This window comes from Leptonychotes weddellii, chromosome 5 (assembly GCF_054177405.1).
Source record: "Leptonychotes weddellii isolate Sample4059 chromosome 5, ASM5417740v2, whole genome shotgun sequence".
In the NCBI taxonomy this organism is placed as follows: Eukaryota; Metazoa; Chordata; class Mammalia; order Carnivora; family Phocidae; genus Leptonychotes; species Leptonychotes weddellii.
The window spans coordinates 11,591,154-11,613,224 of record NC_138373.1 but is presented as its reverse complement, the minus strand read 5'-3'; the positions used below and the strand labels follow the sequence as shown (position 1 = coordinate 11,613,224).

The 22,071-nt window shown below is 39.5% G+C and overlaps 1 protein-coding gene and 1 pseudogene across 6 annotated transcripts in view; one reads left to right on the top strand and one right to left on the bottom strand.

Annotated features, from left to right (window-relative positions):
- Positions 1-22,071, bottom strand: part of AUTS2 (activator of transcription and developmental regulator AUTS2) — a 1,062,127-nt gene that overhangs the window by 652,596 nt on the left and 387,460 nt on the right. The gene's annotated exons all lie outside the window — the stretch shown is intronic.
- On the top strand, positions 17,131-17,727 carry LOC102745721 (ATP synthase peripheral stalk subunit d, mitochondrial pseudogene; annotated as a pseudogene).

Sequence of the window (22,071 nt, the reverse complement as noted above, 5' to 3'; positions counted from 1 at the left end):
TTTTTTTTAATTCCAGTATAGTTAACATACCGTGTTTAAATATTAGTTTATATCCATTTCAGGTGTACAGTACAGTGATTCAACAATTCTGTACATTACTCAGTGTGCATCATGGTAAGTGTACTCTTTAATCACCTTATTTCACCATTCCCCCCACCAACCTCCCCTGTGGTAACCATCAGTTTGTTCTCTACAGCTAAGAGTCTGTTTTTTGGTTTGTTTCTTTCTTCTTTGTTCATATGTTTTGTTTCTTAAATTCCACATATGAGTGAAATTATATCGCATTTGTCTTTCTCTGACTTATTCCGCTCAGCATTATGCTCTCTAGTTCCATCCATGTGGTGGCAAATGGCAAGATTTCATTCTTTTTTATGGCTGAGTAATATTCCATTATGTGTGTGTGTATATATATACACATACACACACACACACACATACATCACATCCTCTTTATCCATTCAACTATCGATGGGCACTTGGGCTACTTCTATAATTTGGCTATTGTAAATAATGCTGCAATAAACCTAAGAGTGCATAAATCTTTTTGATTTCGTGTCTTCATTTTCTTTGGGCTAGGAGTGCTATTGCTGGATCATAGGGTAGCTCTATTTTTCATTTTTTGAGGAATTTCCATACTGTTTTCCATAGTGGCCGCACCAGTTTGCATTCCCACCAACAGTGTAAGAGGGTTCCTTTTATTCCACATCCTTGCCAACACTTGTTTCTTGTCTTCTTGATTTCAGCCATTCTGACAGGTGTGAGGTGACCTGTATTACTCTAGCAATAACTCTATTATACTGAGAAATCTGAAATTTTAAAAAAAGTAACACATGTGAATATTAAAGTCTCTACCCAGAAACCCATACACAGATATCTACAGCACCGTCATTAACAACTGGAGTAACTAGAAGCCAGCAGTGTATCTTTCAGGTGAATGGGTAAGTAAAACTGTGGTACATCCGGAATACTGTTTAGTACTAAAAAGAAATGAGTTATCAAGCAATGCAAATACATGGAAACCCAGAGCATGCACAATACAAAAAGTGAACCGCAATGTAAACTATGGACTTTGGGTGATGAGAAAGTGTTCACGCAGGTTCAGTGATTGTAACAAATGTACCACTCTGGTGGCGGATGCCAACAGTCCTAGAAGCTGGGGCTGAGGGTGGGGGTGAAGTCTCTGTAATATTAGCTCGATTTTGTTGTGACCCTAAAACCGCTCTACAAAATAAAAGTCACAATGTTTTCTATAAAGTGAATAGCTATATCTATCATCCATCTATCTGGATCACTTTTCTGATTTCAGAAAACCTATACCTGTTTCTGACAGTATCACTGTCATAAGGATAATTAGTTTATGGAGGATTCAGTTAATAAGGAAAGATATGAAGATAAGTAAAACATAAACACTGGGTCCCAGTTAATTTAAAAAGAGACAACCAGCATGCAGCATGTTTCCTCCTCAAGGAAAAAAATATATAAGTATTTCTTTCTCTTCTGTTTCAAAAGTCTTCATAGGATTGTAAGAATTTTTAAAGCTTCTTTCTAATCATCACAGGAATTGACTGCAAATGCCTCCTGGAGTTTGACTAATGCTATTTCGGGGGAGCGGGGGGAGAAGGGCATGGAAACCTACGTTTCTTTTAATACTTTCCAGGGACGTTTACCTCAGCATCAAGTTACTATTTTCTTATGAGATCTCAATGCCACTCTACGGATTTAACGAGGTCAGGGATGGCTTTTTTTTTTCCAAACTCCAGATATGGCAGAGTTTACAGAACAAAGTCAGATCGGCCCCTCCACACAGCTGGTTCCATCAGACACTTAAGTGAACATCCAACTTGGCTACATTACTGGGTTTTAAGAATATGCCTCTCAAATCACAAGGTTAAAAAAAAAAAATCACACTGCACTGAATGGCTTACATTAGTTTCATTAATGTCTGAATTTCAGCAAAATCTTTCATCTGGGAATTGTTCCAAAATATAGGAGGTTCTGTCACTAATAGAAGCCATTCCAGTGGAGCATGTGTTTCCTCAGTTTTATTCCCATGACTAAATGTCTTTTCAATGTCCTTTTATTTATTATGACAGACACAGTCCTATCATTCCCTTAACATCAGAACCCTTAAAGTTTTGTTAACTCTTTGGATGGTGGAGAGACTGAGAAGGAAAAGGCAAACAATAACAGCAATACCCTGGTCATATTTTGAGCACTTAGCATCTACCAAGCAGAGTACGAGCTCTTTACATGTATTGTCTCCCAAGGACACACTTTCTGTCTGACGCTGGCAGAAGCATTTCACAGCAGGGCATGGGAGAACAAAAAGTTTGTGGAGAGCTTTTAAGAGAAGCAGAAAACAGTTCCTACCATTTGGAGGGGGGACTTTGTGCTTTAGCTTCCTATCTGTAAAGTGGGGATGAAAATACTTAGCCCTCATGAAATATTTCATGAAATATTGAAATATTTCAAGAAATGCAGGAGGTAATGGAGGTCGAGTACCTGGAATTGTGACTGTCCCATAGGGGACCTGTCCTCAGGTGTTTTTAAGACTTTTTTTTTTTTTTTTAAGGTTTTTATTTTACTTATTTGTGAGAAAGGAAGAGTACAAGTGGTGTGTGGGGGGAGTGCGCAGAGGGAGAAGCAGGGCCCCCACTGAGCAGTGAGCCCAATCGGGGCTCAATCCCAGGACCCCAGGATCATGACCTGAGCCGAAGGCAGATGCTTAACCGACTGAGCCACCCAGGTGCCCCTTTTTAAGATACTTTTAAGGACAGAATCTAAAACTTCTAAATAACATCACAGAGTCACCAAACTGCCTTTAAAATGCTTCCTTTCTCACTCCCCTTGTTATGCTCAGGGCCTTAATGCGGACTGCAGGAATCCTCTCCCTGAGCTCTAGTAATAGTTAACTAACCCGGTCGCCTGCCTGCCAAATCCATAGCCCACATCAAGAGTTACCCAAACACATACATTCACTGAGCCCCGACCACTCTCCGGCTATGGCCTTGGGCACTGAGGGTGCAGAACAGACCAAGAGAAACAGAGAAGGACAGAAACAAGTATTGGAGGTAGGTGCTATGAAAGGAGTAAACAGTGTGTAGGTGATGGAGGGGGCAGACAGGAACACCCCCTCAGAACAGTATTTAAACTAAAGTATAAAGGCTGAGATGCATCTTGCATGCAAAGAACCATTTCAGGCCATGACAGTAACAGCTGCAGATTCTAAAATGGGAAGGGACCTGGCTCATCTAACAGATCCTGTCAAGACGCACCTTAAAAACGTCCACGACCAGTTATATAAAAACCTCTTTAAAGCTTTACAGGAAAAAAATTGCTTTTATATCTACTGCAGTCAGATGACTGACCACAGCTTTTGTTGGGAACTAGGAAAAGTCAAAGGTCTCTAGCACATCGGTGACCTATGACTTAGAGCATTCTCAGGATAACAGAGTGTAACCATACAGCGGAACAGGCACCCTTGTAATGGGATTCTCACCATCACTGAGGTTACTGAGCTTAAGATAAAATCAAGAATTGAAAAAAATTAAAAATCATGATTCTGAATAGGGAAAACATTTAACTTAAAGGAGGTGTGTCTACATAATCTTGGCAGTACTTTCACGTGAATTAAAGTACAAGTAAAGGGGCAGAGAAAAGTGCCTAAGGCTAGAAAGAGACAAGTGGCAACCATTTTTAGGAGGAGGAGGAGGGGGAGGAGGAAAAGAAGTGGGGGTGGGGAGGAGGAGAGGACGGGGGAGAGAGAGGAGGAGATGAGGAAGGAGGAAAAGAGGAGGAGGAGGAGGGGAGGAAGGAGGAGGAGATGGGTGGGACTCAAGGACCAAACCAGGGGAACTGCATCTAGAGGGTCAAGCTAGCAGAAATCCTGCAGAGGCTATTTAATCCCCCTACATAGAGGTAAGAACAGAGGAAGCTGCAGACTTCCAGTGATTTGATTCCAATTAGTCAAGCCTAGGCTTATGATTTTTTAATACCACTGATCTTGCAAGATTCTAGAATGGATTACCAAAGAAGTCTTTTTTACGTATTTAGAAAAAGCAGCAGTGAACTCAGGAGTCTGCATGAGTTACCAAAAATACCAAAAAAATCTTACTCATTTTTTCTTTGTAAAAAGTAACCAGTGCATCAGGAGCTTGTAGGAAACACTGCATATCTAGCAAATGACCCATCTCGGATCACATCTTTGCGGAAGGAAGGAAAAAACGGACAGGCAAATCTAACTAGGTGAAAGATAATAATAAATTATGCATATTGATGATATTATACCAACCTAACAGCAGCACAGAATGGTGAGAAAGGACCAGGAGAGAGGAGAAGTGAGGGCGAAGGAAAAGCAGGGGTAAACAGAAGATTCTGGGTGGGAAAGAGAACAAGGAGGCTGTGAAGTAAAAGACGACTGGAATTTTTAAACAAAAATGTAACCTGCCAACTTAAAAAAAAAAACAAAAACAAAAACCCAACATGTGACATACCTATTCTACACAATATGGTAGAAAAGTAGCCACATGTGGCTAAATAAATTTAGTGAAAATAAGTAAGATCTCAAAATTCAATTCCTCAGTCACACTAGACCCATGTCAAGTGCCTATGTGGCTGGTGGTTACTGAATTGAATAGCACAGATACACAGCACTCCCATCATCACAGAAAGTTCTACTGGACAGCACTAAGTAGAGAAAGAACACTTTTCTTCTGGCGTTCTTCATCAACGCCCTACTTTCGTGAGTACCAATATAGAGGTAAGCTGTGGCTACATTAACACAAACACACACACACACACAGAAACTGCAAATGTCAAAAGAGATACACTGTTTGGTTTTAGACTTTACAGCTCATTATTATGCACTCTGGTACCCAGCCTAGGGTATGGGGGATGGGGTGGGGGATGATCACTACACAGGACAGCTTTTAATTTAGATAGAAAATTCTTTTAATTACTGCTAACAGAAGGGTCTGATATGAGCCTCAGGCCAGGAGTTACATCCTTTGGAGTCAAGGCCCTTTTAGAAAGGAATGGCTTTCCCAGCTCAACCCAGGAGGCTGGAATGTGACCTCTAAAAACACTAAAACAAGGTAGAGAAATGTGGGCAGGCCTAGTTAAGAAAGGTGTTTGGTATTATTTATTGTTATCTGTAATTTCTCACTTTATATTATGAAATATGTATTGATTTTGTTTCCCTAATTGAATTGTAATCTTCTAGAAAGCAGAGATTTCTGCATCCCTTCAAGCAAATAGCATATTGCTGAGCACAGAGCAAGTGAACAATTAATATAAATTACGCTAGAAAAATCTCAGTTTAGCAATTCTCAGCTGTTTATCTCAAATTCATTTTTCCTGACTATATTTTTGAGTATCATTTCATACAGAAAGCATGTAGGACTTAGAAAAAGCACCACACTCAAATCCTGGCCATGACTCTCCAAATGTTCATATATAAATGTCTAAGACTATTGGATTCACGGAATGGAAGCCACTGGGGAATCTTTGAGGAAACAATTTAAGTGGGCTGGTGATGAAAGAAACCAGTATGCAGAAAGCCTTTGAGATCAGGATGTTAGTACAAGCCTCTCAGAATCTATCCACACACCTCTGCACTTTTGAGTCAAGGCTTTCCCCCCTACTCCTGTGTGACTCCACCCGCTAAGCCTCAGACCCAGGTAACTAAGATGCCCTAAGACATCACTAGAAGGAGGAAAACCAGGCACACTTTATAAAAAACTTTTTTTTTTTTTTTACACTTTATGGATATGTAATTTCTTTATTTGAGTTACCCTGAGTAAGTTAACTCATATATTTGGTCAGGTAATAGCCATCAGATCAGGTCAAAATTTGAAGTCCTATAAGAAATAACAAGTGCTGGTGAGGATGTGAAGAAAAAAGAACCCTCATGCACTGTTAGTGGGAATGTAAACTGGCGCAGCCACTCTGGAAAACAGTATGGGGGTTCCTCAAAAAATTGAATATAGAAACACCACATGATCCAGTAATTCCACTACTGGATATTTACCCAAAGAAAATGAAAACATTAATTCAAAAATATACATGCACCCCTATGTTTACTGCAGCATTATTTACAACAGCTGAAAGCACCCATGTGTCCAATGATAGATAAATGGATAAAGAAAGTGTGGTATGTATACACAGTGGAATATTACTCAGCCATAAAAACAATGAAATCTTGCCATTTGTGCCAACATGGATGGACCCAGAGGGTACTTTGCTACGTGAAATAAGTCAGAGAAAGGTCAAATATATGTATGATCTCGTCTATATGTGGAATATATAAACAAAACAAATGAACGGAAAAACGAAACAAAAAAAGAATAAAATGGCAGAGGAGAGGGGAGAGAAGTGGGAAATGGACAGTGAAGGGGATTAAGAGATAAAAACTTTTAAAGATTTTTTTTTATTTGAGAGAGAGAGCACGCACACGCACATATGATCAGGGGGAGGGGCAGAGGGAGAGGAAGACACAGACTTCCCGCTGAGCAGGGAGCCTGACGCAGGGCTCGATCCCAGGACCCTGAGAACCATGACTGAGCCGAAGGCAGACACTAAACTGACTGAGCCACCCAGGCACCCCAAGAGATACAAACTTTTAGTTATAAAGTAACTAAATAAGACCTGAGGATGACACGTACCGTGTAGAGAATATACTCAATAATATTGTAATAACTCTGTATGGTGACAGGTGGCAACTACACTTATCATGGTGAGCACTGCATAATGTACAGTAATTGTTGAATCACTATGTTGTATCCCTGAAACTCATGTAACATTTCATGTCAGATACACTTCAATAAAAGAGAATTTGAAGTCCTACACATATGTTTCCTAATAATCTGATGCCTTTAACAGATCTTGTTTCAATTTTTAAAAGTTTCCTACCTGCCCTGCAGGTATTTCAGGTCTTTCTAGTCTAGACAACTCTTCATTCCATCCTTCTAGCAAAATTAATCTCTGTAGGACATTTACACTGAACATACTACCCATATTTATTCATGCATATTTAGGAAAAATGGAAAAGTATAACAAGATAAAGGACTTAGTACGCCCTCTCCCCAGCCTCAAGTTAAGGAATTAGTCTTCTTCCAAGAAGTAACCTCAACATTTGTTTTCAAACAATTTTAGTTCAATGTCACTAATGCATTTCACAGAATAAATTCACTTTTTATAAAAGGGGAATAAAAAGGGACTTAAAGAGAAATAACACATTAAATTATATCTCTTATAAGGGGCAGCATCATATAATAAAGATGGCATGAATTTTAGAGCTACACAGGATTCAGTTCAAATCCCAACTCTGCCACCAACCAACTCTGTAACTAGGGCTACAGCTGGACTTAGCATAAATTGGAAAAAAGTACCTCCTCTGGGCAATCATAACCCTTACCTGCTTCCTCAGCTGATGACCCTCAAGCAGTGAACAATTTGTACAACTATATGCAGTTACCCTGTAGATATAAATATGACTTTAGAAAAATCTCTCTAAACTCCAATCACCTCATCTCTAAAATGAATACAATACCTTCTGCACCTCATCAGGCTGGAGGGAGGATTAAACAGGGTGAAAGAGATAAAGCACTCAGCATGGAGCCTGGAGAATCAGGACTGACTACCCAGGAAATATTAGTTGTCACCTCGATGCTTCCCCCTGGCCAGTCATCGAGATGGTCAATATCCCTGGAAGTTCCTATTAAGAATGGATTATACTCTGCCACTGAAAGTAGTTAATGCATCTCAGGATTAGGCATTGCCTAGGAGCTTTAGACCAGATGTTGTAAGTTGACATAGCACTTGAGGGTTAAAGCTTGCTCTCTGCATGTCCCACTGCACTCACAGTACCTGTATCTTCTCCATTCCATTTCTTTCTAAATTGATTGCTTGTTGTAACCATATACTGTAGTATACAGGACACTAGTTTTAAATTTCACTCCATAAATTCCATCTGGGAAAGCTTTTAAATCCACCCAGTGACTATAGTGAGTAAATAGCAATCTTACCCACATAAACCCCAAACCCTAACCACTCCCATGATGTGCAGGCATTTCTACTCTGGGAACAAATCTGAATTCTTTTTTCCTAAATTAAAAACTCATTTTAAAGAAAAGTAGTATTAAACTACTCCATAAACATAATAAACCACACTTAAATCTTGGTTGCAATAAATATCTCTTGCCTACAGCTATTAGATTCCGCAAGTGAATTTTTAAGTTTGCCAGCAAAATAGTATATTTATTCAGACCATGATTTGCTTTCTGTGGTTTGATGTTCTCTTGTGTGTGTTTCTGATGTTTAGAAAGAGGGGGGAGTCTGTCCAGAAACCTGTAATAGATTTATTCAGGAGACATGAATGCTATAAAAGATCACCATTTCATCACTGTGAGGTCAGTTTAGGCCTCAGGACAGTAACATCGAATGGTGGCGCTTTTGGCTCTCTCGTTTACTTAAGGGATTGGTTAAGATGGTGAAAATCAGTTTGAAAAATGAGCGAATTACCTAGCAAGAGTGGAAAGATGCTGGGCAGGTATTTCACAGGAAGTCCTGACCAGCTCTTCACAATAAGCTGTGACATATATATGCTCAACTACAGAAACTGTCAGGGGCTGGGAGAGGAGCTTGCTATAATATTATGAATAATCATTTACATGAGTTATTCAGTGTAGATGGTACATGTAAAAAGGATCTGGAATAAGAAGTATACAGAAGTTATCCCAAATCCCAAATTCAGCCATTGACATTTAACATCCACTGGCCTAGATCCAAGATTTCATGCTAACAAAAACTCTGGGTTTATAGCTTTGTATCACACAAGGCACTCGAGAAGACCAGCTAACGACAGAGCTGGAACAGGAGGGCTGACTTGTACATCACTACCCACCCTATACCCAAGAAGGTCCTCACCCCAATCCTATGATCTAAAACCTCTTAAGACTATGACATTTATTTCTCATACTTAAAAACCCTGACAATTATTCATAAAAGCCTATTTTAAAATTGTATAAAAATACGTTACAGAAAATCTTCAGTTGGTAATTTCTTTAACCCCAAGTTTGTCCTTTCTAAGGTAGCAAGCTGAATTATCTGCACATATATTTTAAGCTTCAGGCAATTTGAAACCTAAAAACATGATGAAAATAATTCAGTCAGTGGTAATATAATTGGTATGACTTTTCCAAGAGGTGATTTGATAATATGGGGTTTGTAAAAATAAAGATATATATTCTTGTTCACCAAAAATGTTCTTTAAAAAAGTAAAGATAACGACAAAACTACTAGATTTTTCGTCAAAGTGTGACTATTTCCATGAGAAATCTGGAACAACCTAAAAATCCAACACCAGAGAACTGGCTAAACAAACTCTACGATGGAATGTTAGTATATTTATTATCTAGCCATTTAACAAATGACTACTTACTGATATTTAAAGATGCATAAGATTGTAAGTTACAAAACCCTCAAGAATATGTACAAATTGATCCTATTTTTGTTACTTTGTGTACACACTAATAAAATGATTTGAAAGATTTAAACCGAGATATCACTGGGTGGTAGGATTTCTGGTAAGTTTTCTTCTTTTAGTTTATCTGTATTAGTCAACTTTTCTTCAAGGAATACACTGATTTTGCAATTAAAAAATGGTTGTGATAAAGACCTTAGGTTTCGTCTTATTCCTGCTTACATTTAACAGATTGAAACTTTGCAGATCATTATGTTTTTAAGGTGTAAGAACTTGTGAACACCTCTGAAATCAGTAATGTAACACCTGTGGCTCACACACAGTGAATTAATTTAATCAAAAAATTTTGCTAAGTGTTCTCCTATAGCTGGGTATGTAAAGATAAATAAAGTTATTTCCCTGTCTCTGAGGAGCTCGCAGTCTACAGAGAATGAGAGAAAGGCAAGCAACAACTCCTATACAGTGAGAGAAAAGAAATATGTACAAAATCTTACGGGTTCAGGATGGAGCTACTCGCTGGGCTACAAGAGGGTCAGGGACTGGGTAGTAATGAAAGATAGTCTGTTAAGAGGACAAAAAGGGGGGCACCTGGGTGGCTCAGTCGGTTAAGCGCCTGCCTTCGGCTCAGGTCATGATCCCAGGGTCCTGAGATCGAGTCCCGCATCGGGCTCCCTGCTCGGTGGGGAGCCTGCTTCTCCCTCACACTCTCCCTCTGTGCTTCTCTCTCTCTCTCTCAAATAAATAAATGGAATCTTTAAAAAAAAAAAAAAGAGGACAAAAAGGGACAAAGCCTTGAAGACACAAGAAACAGCATGTGTGATGTAATGAAGATACAGAACAACATGGGAAGTGAGGGGGCCAGTGAGCTGCTGGGCATATCTAGAATGCTGGTAGCATGGGAAAGAACAGCAGGAACTCTTGTAAAGGGGACAACAAAAGTAAAGAGAGAAATCTTAAAGGGCCTGGAAGGGCATACATAAGTGTTTGAAAATCTTCCAGAAGCACAGTGGAGAAGCACATGATTTTCTATCACCAGGGAGATAAGAATGATCTTATCCACCTCCCATGGCTCTAGCCATCACCTTTAGAGCATGACTCCCTAAAGTATGCCTCTGGCTCAAACCTTTTCTACTATATACCAGACCCAAATTCCCAACTACATATTTAATAGAGTATTTATCATATCCTTTATGAAGTCTAATAGTTCCCTCAAACTTAAGATGGTCCCCATGAAGCTTTCCATCACATCTTTAAACCTACTCTACTCTGGAAAATCCAGCAGGAATTATCATCATCCTCCCTTCTTTCCTCCCATGCCTCCACACTTCAAAAGTTGGAGAATTAAATTAGAAATTTTCAAATTCTCCCTCTGACTCCTCCACTTGAGCACCTAACACCGATTCAGCATCTCCCCAGATCTTCGTCAGATTCTGCAAACCCTCTTGCAGATGGTCTCTCTGGCATTCCACCATTCACACAGCAGCACTGCTGCTAGGCGTGGTCTCTCCACAGGACAAAACCAGCACCCACTCCCTGGTTTGGAAGCCTCTGAGGGTGCTCTATGGACCACCACATAAGATGTAAAGTCAAAATGCCTCCTTATGAGGTTTCCTCCGGCTTCTCAATATACTATCAGTTTATACAAAGGAGTTTCTTAGTCTAACCCTTGGTTCAGATCTCTGTTAAAGCCACCGCATATTATAAGGACAACGCGGCAGGGTACAAAATAAGTAAAAAGACAGAAGTAAGCGAGGGTCTCTGCAATAGTGCCATGCTGTACTAAAATATGCATATCATGGTATGTGTCCCCTGTGACCTCTCTGAGGATCAGCATTCTGCCTGGAATATTGTAGTCAATTTGACTAAATGACTGACTTTTAAAAAGCCAAGTAAAAAGAAGTCCCTCATCACATGACATGTACAATTAAAAATATCAACTGTTTTATATGTGACACAGGGGCAATACTGGCTTGTGCAAGATTTTTTTTTAAAAGATTTATTATTTTAGAGAGAGAGAGAGAGAAACAGAGAGACTGCAAGCGCACACAAGCAGGGGAGGGGTGGGGAGAGAGAACCTCAAGCAGACTTTGAGCTAAACATGGAGCCCGAGGAGGGGCTCCATCCCAGGACCCTGAGAACATGACCTGAGCAGAAATCAAAGTTGGCCACTCAAGCAACTGGGCCACCCAGGTGCCCTGGGCCTGTGCAAGATTTCTGATGATAAATTTCTTCTTAGGGACTATCTTCTACCCTAAAAAGTTTCTTCCATGGGCAAATCTCATCTATACATTCCATCACGGATATCAACTTCACCATGATAAATGTCCCAGCATCACAGATCGCCCACAAGCTGCCCATTAGTGTAAGAGACTTGTTCTAGAGTGTTGTCTAGGTCTTAACAAGACCACAGGTTTTAATCAGCAAAATAAAAACCAACTGATTCCTGGGTTATTCAGCCCTGGTAAAGAACACATTGGAATGACTTATTAAACTTGTCTTTATATGTACGTATACACATTGCCTTAAAATCCAGAGAGTTCTAGGACAATCCAGAATGGTTATTCTCTAATACAAGATCATGAGGTTATCATCTCTTTATCAGAATATAATAAATATAGGCGCACCTGGGTGGGCTCAGTCAACTGAGCATCTGGCTTTGGCTCAGGTCATGATCTCTGTATCCTAGGATCGAGCCCCACATCCGGCTCCCTGTTCAGCAGGGAGTCTGCTTCTCCCTCTCCACCTGCCCCTCCCCCGTGCTCCTGTTCTCTCTCTTGCTCAAATAAATAAAATCTTTTAAAAAAAAGAATATAATAAATATAAAGATCACATCAAAAGCCTCGAAACTGCTGACCAATATATATTTTGTGACAGGGAACTATGATAAAAAGATATACATCACTACTGAATGTATGTTAAGAAAGGAACTGGCTTAATCTATAATTACCACAAGTTCCATTTTGTAGAGTGTTCTAATTATATGTCCCAATAAATGAGCTCCCCCTTTTGTTCATTTACTTTCCAATTTTAATTATTGCTGCTTCTGGACTTAAAAAAAAGTAAATCAGACTCATTTCTGAAAGCCAACAGCTTCCATTTGCTTAAGGAATAGAGTTTACTCTTGAATATCTATCAAAGTTGTACATTCTTTAATGACAGCATGATAATATTTATCACTGTAATAGTTAACATAGCACTTACAAATATTTCCATGTTCCAGTATACACTTGATATTTTGTCTTATTTAATATATAGAACCCTTTAAGGTAGGTTCTATGTTATTTTACAGATGGAGAAACTGAGGCACAGGGGAGCTAAATATCTTGCATCAGATCACATAGACTATAAGTGACTGAGCTGGGGTCACACCCTAGAGTCCACACTCTTAATCTTCACACCCGTGGGATGAGATCTCTCCCTTAAGACAGTGAGAGGGGGTAACTTTGAAACAGCATGGACCAATAATAATGTGAGTCACAAATGCAAGCCATATTTGTAATTTTAAAAGTGTAAAAAGAAATAGGTAAAATTAATGTTAATGATGTATTTTATTTAACCCAATGTATTAAAAATATCATTTCAATATGTATTCCATAGAGATTACTGAAGAGATCATTTACATTCTTGTTTTCACACTAAAGGCCCGAAATCCTGTGTGTGTTTTGCACTTACAGCACATCTCCTTAAGAGCAGTCATATTTCAGATGCTCCATAACCACATGGGCCTACGATACTGAAATACCCAATTCTTTAGTTAAAATAAACATAGAAAGATGCCTCTGTTCATATACTTCCTTTATAAACTTTTCCCTGTGACTACCATCTTTAAACCAGAAAGAAGTGCACACCTGACAGTAATACCTTCAAGTGGCAGAGATGATCAAACACAAATGCTAACCGAAATGTGCTCCCAGACAATATGAAACTCTAATGTGTCCACAGTGGGTTCATGAATGCTTTCCTTAGCTCCAGTCCCATCACCTTACTGCTCTGAGGGGCCAAACAGGCGGTTTGAATAAAGAACTGAGAAGTAAAAATATGTAGCTAATTCTTGAAAAACATGCTGTGGGTAAATCCAGTTGTCTCTATTTCCAAAGGACAACATTTCTCTATGTAGTTATCTACATGGAATATAGTCGAATCTGGTCTGCTTATTCTAACATTTTCTTCAGTTAAAAGAGGATTTTACCCTAATTTCCCCTGTCTGGATTTTCTCTCTTAGCAGTCACTGTGACTCCATCAACATTAGGTCAGCGGGGGGGGAAGGGGGGTGGGGGGGCTCCCACAGACAGCAAAGACTATTTTTTACCAATTAAGTTTCATTTCCTCAACAATTAAGTACATGTTAACCCCACCACCCTATAATCTTGAAAATGTGAAAAATTAATCTGAGCAAAGGCTCCCCCCCCTCCCCACTTAAGACTAGGGATAATATCTAGTGAAAATAGAATCTAACCTGTACTGGATTATTCAATTTACTCAGTAAAAAGCAGTCAACTGTTAGTGACACCCCTCCTACCCCTCCACCCCCCTCCCAGAAAGGCTGAGGGTGGAGGGAGGGTGAATGTCAAAACAAAGGCCTGTGCTAGAAAATTTATAAGGAAAAAGAACAAACATCCTCTTTGGGAATTACTCTAGGCTACACAGCAAAGACTTATAGCACATAAACTGAGGTTACATAAACACTCTAATAAAATCCAGGGCTTGATTTATAGTGGCAGCCTGTCTCGTGCATGCTTCCACAGAGGACCGGTGCCTGGAAACCAGCAAACCCGCCCACCGCCTCTCCAGCAGCAGCAAAGAAGGCTTTGCTGGGAGCCGCTGGGCTTTTCTGTCAGGGGTGTGGGGGCAGCTAAAGACACCGCAGATTAATCATTCTCTTTTTAAAGACAGGAAATAATGGTATTTCACGTGTGTGCTCACTGCCCTGGTCTACAGAAGGCTCTCCATCTCCAACCCCAAGTTCCAGTCCACCTCACCACCAGGAGCAGTAAAAAACAAGCGGGGGGAACAGGTGGTACCCAACCAGAAGTATTCAGAAAACGGCAGGTTTCAAGGAGCTTTGCAATTTGCAAAGGAAACAATGAGATAGAACCTATCCAAATTCCAGCACAACATGGTGGTTGAGAATAACACGATTACCCCTCACACACCCTCAGACACAGAGAAAGAATTATTAATACAAAAACAGACTGATGAATGCAGACTGCAATATCTGGAGGCCCCAATGAGATACCAAGCAATGCTCCATTTGGTAAACTGGCTTGAAGAGGTTAATTCATGGAATTAGTGAACAAAAAGATGATTCTTTGCCCAAACTCTCTTCTACTCCCACCCCCAGGAAAGATGTGACTTCAGTGTCTATGTCTAGGGAACCGTGCTAACCTTCTTGCGGCTGGAGATCTTTCCCCTTTCCTGATAGCTACTTCAGTGAAGTACCTTATTCGTTTATTACTGCTCTCCTATACATTGTTCTTCAGACAAGACAACAGTAAATGCAGAAGCAGCCTTGATGAAAAGTGTACCATAATTACATTCAACGTTTCTGAAGGAGGGGAAGAGGACAAGAAAGGAAAGGGAAGAAAACAAGCTTCACAGAGAGATAAGCCTTACAATGTATGATCCTGGCATTTTTATTAGATAAAGCTAATTTTACCTTTCAAAAAAGATGTTTTATTTTTATCAGCAGCAAGGACGTGGGCCTGGCAAGGAATCTGCCTCATTCATACATATTGACATCAGAGGTCTTTGATCATTTATTTCTGAGCTGGTCTTGGGAATAAAAAGACAAGCTGGAAAAAGTTCTTCAAATTTTATTTTCTTAATTTAATTTGATGGATCTAAAGTTCAACAGACTACCATGAAGCATTTTAAGCTCCACAAGATTTCTGTAAAGTAACTGTGCCCTTATAATTGTAGCTCCACTTTTAGATATAGAATAATTCCCAAATATGTCAGATAATTAGACTGGCCTGTGAGAATGCTGAAAATCACATTGCTGTAACGTGTCTCCAAGCAAAATATTAGCTGAACTCCATAAGAAGCATCTAGATTTCTATCAGCTGGTTTATTAGGCTCACCTCACAGAGAATGTGCAACTGGAAAGGAACCACAAGACCCCATATAAACAGCTTCATTTCTGAGTCAATGGCCTTTTACAAGTATTCCTAAAGCCTTCACGCATAATAGAGAGGTGTCACTGGTGAGCCTGGGCTAAAACAGATTCTCCCAAAGAAACTTCCAGAACAAGACTGTGAAACAGAACTAAACAGTGCCATCTGGTGCGAGAAAAACAGGGAAAAATATTAGCTAGAACTGTAAGGCAGCATCTCGTTTTAAATCTCTACTTGTACTGGAAATACTGCTTTACTTTTTGCAGAGAAAGGTCCCAGTGTTTCATGCACAATTATTTTTTTCCACATTGAAAATAACAAGGTTTTTTTAAACAATGGCAACATTACTAAGTTTTCCATGAAACTAAACCACCAGTAATTGAGACACATAAACTTTAAAACTGTTATCACTCCTGGCAGCAGTTTTGAAAGGATCTGCCTCATCTGTTTCAATAGATACCTTTGGAATCTTATTGATATTTTTATTCTCAGCTTAGTATACTCTCTGCTCAATATGCATCTCCTCTATTCTTTTCCTACAAGAAATACCATTGTTCAGCAATATTCTTCTCATTTTCATAATTTATGCTCAATCTTTTGGTTTCTTTCTTTTTCTATTTTTTTTTTTCCTCAGAGGGGGTAGCTTCTTGGAGGTTTTAATGCTTAACTGAAGGCCTATTCTCTGTGCATTCCAGAAACGCCTAACCACTTGCCAATAACAAACACAGTATAATGAAACAGTGATTCCACCAACAATTTACAAGGAGCCAATTATTAATTTTAATAGGCTATTTGTAACAGAAAATTGCAACTCTGCTAATACCATAAATACTTTATAATACATTCAAAGAATCCAGTAAAATTTCCTAGGTTGCCAAAAATGATGATAACCAGTTTACCAGTGAGAAAACAAAACAAATAACAAAAAACTAACACAAAGAAATGGGTATTTGAGAAAGAAAATACTACCCTCTACTATGATCCTGTTAAAAGGCCAGTTTCCCAGGGATACCTGGGTGGCTAAGTTGGTTAAGCAGCTGACTCTTGGCTTGGGCTCAGGTCATGATCTCAGGGTTGCAGGATCGAGCCCCATGTTGGGCTCTGCGCTCAATGCAGTGTGTGCTTGTCCCTCTCCCTTCCCTGCTTGTGCTCTCACTTTCTCTAAAATAAAATAAATAAAATCTTAAAAAAAAACTAAAACAAAACCAGGGGCACTTGGGTGGCTCAGTTGGTTAAGCTCTGGACTCCTCATTTCAGCTCAGGTCATGGTATTAGGGTGGTGAGATTGAGCACCACATGAGGCTCTGTGCTCAGCAGGGGATCTGCTTTTCTCCTTCTCCCTCTGCGCCTCCCCCCCACTAAAATAAATAAATCTTAAAAAAAAAAAAAAGACCAGTTTCCCAGATCCCAGTATAATAAAATAATAATGCATGCCACCAAAATGATTTCTGATCACAGAATCATAAAATCTTGGGGACAGAAAATACTCAGGCCATTTTGAACCAAACTTCATCTTAAAAAAAAAAGGTAGCTGCTGTGGACTCTGGGCCGCCAGGGTCGGTGAAGGATCTCAAGATGGATGCACGAAAACTTGCTCTAAAAACCATTGACTGGGTAGCTTTTGGGGAGATCATACCCCGAAACCAGAAGGCCATTGCTAACTCCCTGAAATCCTGGAATGAGACATTTACCTCCAGGTTGGCTACTCTCCCTGAGAAACCACCTGCTATTGACTGGGCTTACTACAAGGCCAATATGGCAAAGGCTGGTTTGGTAGATGACTTTGAGAAGAAGTTTAATGCCCTGAAGGTTCCTCTGCCAGAGGATAAATATACTGTTCAGGTGGATGCTGAAGAAAAAGAAAATGTGAAAAGCTGTGCCAAGTTTTTGTCTCTCTCAAAGGCCAGGATTGAGGAATATGAAAAAGAGCTGGAGAAGATGAGAAACATAATTCCATTTGATCAGATGACCACTGAGGACCTGAATGAAGTCTTCCCAGAAACCAAATTAGACAAGAAAAAGTATCCCTACTGGCCTCACAAGCCAACTGAGAATTTATAAACTTGAGTTGGGGAGAAAGCTCTGGCCCTCGTATTGTAAATGCTGGACATTAAAAATAATGATACGGTAAAAAAAAAAGTAAACACAAATATACAAACAACCCCAAAATGCCTGCATTTATTCTTCCTTTCTGATGTAAGTAATTGAGGCAATAAATCCCTTGAGTATACAGAAGAGCCAAAATATAATGTCCTTGGCGTGCAGGCTTTATGCCTCAGGTCTTACGATGTGAACTACTATGAATGAACCTGCTGGAATCCATATGAAATTCATAGAGCATTCCTTATCATTACTGGAGAGAGCAAGAGACAGAGAAGGGGAGAGAGAGAAGGGGAGCGAGAGAGACACAGAGAGAGAGAGACAAAACAGAGAGAGAGAAAGAGAGCAAGAGAGAGAGAAATGTTTATAAGCATGGGGGCCAAAACAGGGATCCTAATGAGAACACATAGCTAATTGTGCCAATATTCTCTTGCTTCAGTCTACATGGGGACATACTGAGAAATGATTGTAGGAGTGGGGAAGAAGAACAAAAATACTTAAATTAGTAAATTTTACAAAAACACATTTATAAGAGGGAGTATGAGGCTTTTTAAATTCCCCTTTCCACAAATCCTTTGCATTTGAGTGCCACACAGAAAGTTTTCCTCTTCGGTAGCCTGTAGATGGTGCTACTAACCTGTTTTTCTTTTGCTTGAAAATTGTTGGTTTTATCATTAGAGAAAACTAATTCATATTATTTCATTCCTTATAAAGCTGGGGAAGGGTGGTAAGAAATTATCCTACCTTCCCAATGATGATTCTATACATAGACATGGGTTACTTACTTTAGAAAACAAAAGAGCTAATAAAAAAAATGCCACATAAACAATGATTACATCAAATTATTGTAGATACCTACTGAAAGAAATAATTGGAGGGGTGGAAAAAGCCATGGAGACCATCTCATCTTATGTCCCCCTACCTTCAGTCACATACACTTAGCAGCTGTGAAGGCAATAGGTTCGGTACATAGAAACAGTACCGGGGGTGACCAGAAGCTGCTCTGAGTCCTTCTACCTCCGTCAAAAAAGGCCCACCCCACAAATCCCACCAAGCCCAAGGCTGATTATGTAAAACAGCATGCCATATGGTTGTCCTAAGCCTTCCTCTACAGAATTTAGCCACAGATATTCTAGGATGGTCCCAAGGTCACAAAACTCCATAGTGGCAAAAGGAATTAGAACCCAGCTCGACTGCCAAGCCAGGGTGCCCTGAGTCCAAGGAAATCTCCTTATAAAACATGTACTTCTTTTGTAACAGGGCTGTTGCTTAAATGTGCATGTTTAAACATCATAAACCATACTTGAGAAAAGCCAACTACACTGACAGTGAAAGTATATGAATTAATTACCTTCTTTACATGATTTACTTTGGCTCCAGAGCAGTAAGAACATTTTTTTTAATTAATAAAACTTTATCTTTTAGAGTAGTTTTAACTTCCACAGAAGACTGAGCTGAAACTACCCATGTCCCCATTTCCCACAAGCACAATTTCCCCCACTACAGACATCCCACACCACAGTGGTACATTTGTTAGAACAGATGAACCTACACTGACATGTCATTATCAACCTAAATCCATACTTTACATTAGGGTTTGTTCTTAGTGTTATACATTCTTTAGGTTTTGACAAATGTACGATGACATGTACCTACCATTGTAGTATAGTAAAAATCATTTCACTGCCCTAAAAATCCTCTATTCATCCCACTTACCCTTCCACTTAGTAACATGCATGTCAGATTCCTCCATGTGTTTTCATGGCTTGATAGCTCTTTTGTTTTCTTCTCTCTTTTTTTTTTAAGTACTGAATAATATTCCATTGTTTGGGTGTATCACATTTATTTATCCATTCACCTGCTGAAGGACATCTTGGTTGCTTCCAAGTTTGGGTAATTAAGAATAAAGATGCTATAAACAGCCATGTGCAGGTTTTTGGGTGCATATGAGTTTTCAATTCATTTGATTCATTTCAATTCATTTGAATTCATTCCATTTATTTCAATTCACTTTTAATACACAGAGTTCCCAGCTGCTCCAAAAGATACAACATTCAAAGCTGCTTTGACCATATATTAATTCCTCCTAAAGCCTCTTGTTTCAATGAGGAATTTCTTGAAAGGTCACACTTGGAGCACTAATATTTCACATGTGTAAGAAATTCTAAATGCTGAAAACCTAAAAAGAAAATCCCTCCCCAGCTCCTGCTTTAAATATATTTTCCCCTCTTTTATATTTTTAAAGGTAAGTTTAGCAGGCCTTCAGAAAGGCATTAAGGAAAGAAATGGAAAAAACAAGGTAAACTACCCTCCCGCCACCAAAATTTTTTTAAATAAATTCTATTATGAGTTCTTTGGGAGGAGAGATGCTGTTTGGATGTCTATTCTTCTGCAAACTCCTATTCATGCTGTGCCCCCAAAATTCAAATAAGTTCTACTGTGAGTTCCCTGAGAGAAGGAATGATGTTTGGATGTTTGTTTCTCTGTGTCCAAGAAGACTGGATTTGGCATTTAGCGTGCACTGAATGAAAATCAGTAAATTATTATATTGAATTAGTCAAATCAAAACCTCAAATAATCAACTCTGACATCACGCACATGTACAATGTACAATAAATTAATCTGAAGATGTTTAAACTATAGGAAATATGTGGAGATTGGGAAAAATCTCTTTAAATAATTTTACCATTAAACATTAATCAAAACTAAGCCATAATCAGAAGCTCTTAATCTAAAGCATTTTCACTGTAGTGAATTTTAAAAATATCATTTCAGTACTTACTTCTGAAATATGGATTCTCTTTGTAATTAAGCTCCATTAGAACTAAGTTAAATAAAGGTGATCTAAACAATGATGGTACTACGTAAGTGGCTGATGGGCCTACGAGATACCAGGCACTGTCCTGGGAGACTTCCCATATATCATTGCCAATTTTTAAAATAATCTTACAAGGCATGTGAGAAATAAGAAATAAGAAACCCAGGGCTCAGGGAAGTAACACCAGCTTCCCAAGGTCACATAGCTATTACGAGGCAAAGCTTGAATTGGGTCTCTTTGCCAGCCAAGCCTGTGGTTTTAGCTCTATGCCATGTGGACTCCTAAAGCAAAGCCATTTACAGACAAGTGGTGGCAAAATTTTTATTGTAAACATGCAGCCATGCAACTGTCCCACAAAACTGAGACGTTACGTTCTTCGACATTTAATCAATATAAAAAGAACCAACTAAAAATAAAAGCTTGACTAATTTGCACAATTAGGTAACAGTGCCTGGTAAGAGAGGGCAGAGGCATAAATCATGGGTTATATTTTCTCTGCATATGACCAGTTACGCCTGACTCAGGAGATCCATTTTTGGAAATATGTGGGCAGCAACCCTTGCGGATGTGTTTATCAGATTTTTAAAGTTCTCTCTTTGGAAACCAAAAAGTTATCAGGAAATAAAATACAGTCTAGTTACTCCATCATCTGAAGGATCGGTTCATGAGAGCAGCTAAATGGTAACCCCTGGTTTCTGGGTTGAAGGGAGGCTAGGCCACAGATAACTCCCCTGATTACTACAAGAGTCTCCTGGTTCATCAACAATGTCTCTACTCTTTCTGCGTCACAATCCATTCCACACCCACCTGCCAGAACCATCTCTGTCAAGTGGCATTGCATTGTCCAGGACGAAACCTTTCTAAAGAAGATCTCTATCAACTGTCTCAGTTTCATCTCTCATTACTCTTCCACTTGGCTCTAGTTCAAATGAAATCAAGGCGTAAAAGTGGGGAAAGTATGAAAGGATGTTTATAGATTAAGTTCTTGAAAGCAAAAGTCGTACTCTATATATTTTTAATAACTAACATTTATTAGGTGCTTAATATCTGCCAGGCATTGTACTCAAGGTTTTATAGGCAATGTATTATTTAATCCTGTAATAACACTGAGCAGTGAACACTGTTATCTTCATTTAACAGATGAGAAAACAGAGACGTGGCCAGGATGTGGGGAAGCAGGGTTCAGACCCACACTGCTTCCAGCCATTACGTCAAAATGCCTCTCTTTCCAGAGGTTCCCAATTTGGGCTAAAAGAAGAGTCCTGACTTTCCAGGTGACAATTTGTAAGCCAACAGTTGCCAAAGAAGGAAGGTGAAAATGGTGGCATCCTGGCAGCTCAAGGGATGGGGTTGCGGCAGGCCTGATGTTCTTGCCAGTTCTGAAGGGGAAACCGATGATGTTCTGACTCTGCGGGTAGATCTGGGGCCATCACCTTCCCACCCTAACTGCACACTGGCTGTCCTTGCTTCATCTCCAACAGTCACTTTCTTTCATACCCCTTGGTCTGGCCACCAAGGAGATTAGGGGAGGGGAAGGGGCATCCATGAGTCCTCTCTGC